This window comes from Limulus polyphemus, unplaced genomic scaffold (assembly GCF_000517525.1).
Source record: "Limulus polyphemus unplaced genomic scaffold, Limulus_polyphemus-2.1.2 Scaffold1879, whole genome shotgun sequence".
Classification (NCBI taxonomy): Eukaryota; Metazoa; Arthropoda; class Merostomata; order Xiphosura; family Limulidae; genus Limulus; species Limulus polyphemus.
Genome location: NW_013667489.1, coordinates 170,689 through 174,431, shown reverse-complemented (window position 1 = coordinate 174,431; position 3,743 = coordinate 170,689). Strand labels below are relative to the sequence as shown.

Genomic DNA, 3,743 nt, shown 5'->3' with positions numbered 1-3,743 from the left:
TATATATATATATATATATATAATTTTTATTGTATTGACATTTCAACCATGCCTGGCTAACAATACAGAATTTACAATGATGCGGCACACGTGCTTTCATGTTACCATGTCCAAAAATATAAAAATGACTATTAATTATTACAATGTGACCTGTCTTGCCTAGTATTTTGTAAAATACATTTACATTTCAATTATTATACATGATATATGTATATAGATTATTGCTATTTAGAAATAAGTTCTTAAACTTATTTTTCTTAAAACATAGAACAGTATATAAAGAAGTAAAGCAAACAATTATCTATTCTAGTTTTGATCTTTGTACTCAGTTCCTTTAAAATTCTGCACATGGAGGATATGAAACAAAATAATTTTTAGGTTTTATATATACAGTTGAATAACTAAAAAATCATAAATTACTATATCAATATCATAGAATTCCATTGTAATTTATCAAGCTTAGTACTTAAGCTGTATTTCAGTCTAAAAAAAAATATTAAATTTTATGTAGACTAAAGACACAACCTACCTCATTGAAATATTGATTCGAAATAAAAGGGATGCCACCCTAAAAATTTCAAATGGCTAGGAACCCTACTAGGGGGTACATTATGAACTTTTGATAGGTTATTCACGTCATAAATAGATGTAAGTGTATATAAGGGAGCATTTCCAAAGATGGAAAGAGGTGGTAAAGGTGACACTGTGTTTGATTTATTATATGAACAATATCTTAGCAAATAGAATAGATAAGAGGTTCCTATTTTATATTCTAGCTTGTCATATGAATTAGGAACTCAAATTCATAAAGAACTATAGACTTAGTGTTTTGACATCACAAACATCTAACTTGAATCAGTGCTGCATTCAATACCACATGACACACAAAAAAATCAATGTTTAACTTAGTTTTTAATATTTACTTTTAAATTAAGAAATTGAGTAACATATAATACTAAACTTTGAATTATAATCTACAGTTTGATACTAAACTTATTGACATAAATTCATGAAATAGTAGTTCAATAAAATTTTTATTGTGAGTCAACAAATGCAACGACATGGCCTTTCACTCATGACCCATATGGAAAGTGTTAAAGTAAGCATACACAGAAAGAGAAAAACTTATGTAATTCTGTTACCAGGATTTCTACAAGATCAGGTAACACCCACTAACAGTGAGTGATCTAACAGGTTACTGAATAGACCTAATTACATAATTCTAAATAGGTTTTAATTCTAATTAAATTCTAACCAATAGTCAGCCCAAAGTATGAAATTTACAGCTTTAGGATTTGTGAACTCAAATAATAAGAAAAAAAGGAGTAACTAGAATTGGAGGTAAAGGGAAGAGTTTGCAATGGAAGCCTTTTTTCTTTCTTTCTAATATTAAAAATCAACTCCAATAGAAGTTCTATTTTTTAAAGAAAATGAACCAATGACAATAAAAATTAACTTTAGGCCTGTTCTGTACAGAAGGTATGCGGATGATACTTTTATTCTTTTTAATAACAGTGATCAATGCTCAAAATTTTTAGAATACCTTAACTCACAACATCCTGCCATTAAATTTACATGTGACGTTGAAAATAATAATAATTTACCTTTTTTAAGACATGCTCATTAACGGTAATGCTAATGGATTTTCCACATCAATTTACTGAAAAAAAACGTCCACTGGTCTCCTTACACACTTTAATAGCTTTATCCCGTTTACGTATAGACGAAACCTTGTTACATGCTTACTAAACAGAGCTTACAACCTGTGCTCCACATATCTTATTCTACACTCTGAAATTTCTTTTTTACATGACATCCTGAAACGTAACTGCTATCCACAACACTTATTAGAAAACATTACCAACACCTTCCTAACAAAGAAACTCACAAATGCAATTAAGATACCAACTGTACCTAAATTTACTATATACTCGTGTCTTCCTTATACTGGCAAACAAAGCTTAAATTTAAAAAATCAACTTAAACGCAAACTTGGTCGTTACTACCCTCAAGTGGATTTAAGATTAGTTTTTAAATCTACATCACGCATAAAAAATTTCTTCCCTACTAAAGATCTCCTCTCCATTCCTTATTGTTCTTGGCTTGTCTATCTTTACACGTGTGGAGACTGTAAGGCCTCTTATATTGGCAAAACCAAATGCCATTTAAAAGTCAGAGCCTATGAACATATGGGAATTTCCATTAAAATGCAAAAAAAAATTGAATAACCCCTGTGTTTCCTCTATACGCCAATGCAGTGAAGAAACAGGACATCAACCTATACTATCAAATTTCTCTATCCTCTGCAAGTTTAACACAGACCTGGAATTATTGATCAAAAAAACCCTCCACATCAAGCAGCACTCTCCAACTCTGAACAACATGCAGTCTTCATTTAAATTATACATTTTTTAATATGTTCGTATTACTGATTTTTCGTTTTTTTTTCTTTTCGTTGTGTTTTCTTGCTGTAGTTTCTCCCCATGATTACTGTTTAGTGTTTTATTTGTTTAATTATCATTATATTTAGCAACTGTACTTTGAAAATGTATAAAGACTGATGTAAATTCCTATCAGATTCCATCTTCAGTATCTAAAGCAGAATAAAATAATTCCGGAACGTTTATCCATGTCCCCTTTTTGTCAATAAACAATGTTGTTTATCATAAGTGTCGTAATCTTGTTTATAATTAAGCTACGTATGTTCAGAACAGTGGCTTAGTTAACATTTCCAGTAAAACTATGGCTTTTCCCCTCAAACTGGTTAAAAATGTCTGTCAGATCTACGTAGTTTTGAATATGCTGTTTGAGAGATTTATAATATGTAGCCGGAATTCTTTTACAGTAGATGTCTGTAACTTGGCGATAAATTTGAACAATAAGCAAACAGCACACAATTTTGATATATTCAAAACAAGTCAAATGTATGTACAAAAATTCTTTACACTATAGGATATCATAGTTGTATCTAAAACTCTAAATAATTCTCTTTTATTGTCAAAAGTTCACACAGACTGATTTCATTACTTTAGAATCCAAATGACAGGACAAATTATTTTTCTCTACGCTGTGTCTTATTATACCATCTGTAATGAATTCACTCATGGGTTACCACATTTGTATCCAGAACTTTAAATAATTGTCTCCTTTTCATTAGAATCCACATAGATGAGTTCAATTACTTTAAAACACTATTTGACAAGACGAATTATTCTCCATTATCTCTGTTATTGCAATACCATTGTGAAACTTTAAATATTGACCATTACAGCTAAAATAACAATCACCCAGTCTAACTTCACTTTACTAACTTAACATTGTATGACATAACTTGCAGTCACTTGGTAGCCTATATATATCAATTGCCCAACTGAGGCCTAGAACTTTCTACAAACTGAGAGATGCTATGATCTTACAATACTCACTTAAGGCAACGAGAAAAAATATAAAAGTAATGTGATGTAAATTTACAACAATTGAACTACACACACAGTATGACTTTTACCGAGTTATGTAATGAAATTTGACCTAACTATCGCCTTTAAAATAATAATTATTAAGTGATAAATCACTAAATGAAATAAACAGTTCTTACACTAAACAGGCTTGCATATCCAACACACTTTCTTTTGGTTATAAACATGTATTTAAGAGACGTAGGTGTGAATAGACAACAGGTTTCAAAAGGGTGGAGTAGTGGGTGGAACCACCCTTGTAGGTGTGCGAAATATATTAATATTTCA

The 3,743-nt window shown here is 30.3% G+C and overlaps 1 long non-coding RNA gene across 1 annotated transcript in view; it reads left to right on the top strand.

Annotated features, from left to right (window-relative positions):
* LOC111087210 overlaps positions 1 to 1,751 on the top strand; it is a 2,873-nt gene extending 1,122 nt beyond the window's left edge. The window contains exons 2-3 of the long non-coding RNA XR_002611925.1: positions 233 to 238; positions 1,724 to 1,751. This is a non-coding gene — a long non-coding RNA (uncharacterized LOC111087210). The remainder of the gene's footprint in view (positions 1 to 232; positions 239 to 1,723) is intronic.
* Positions 1,752 to 3,743: the final 1,992 nt, after the last annotated feature.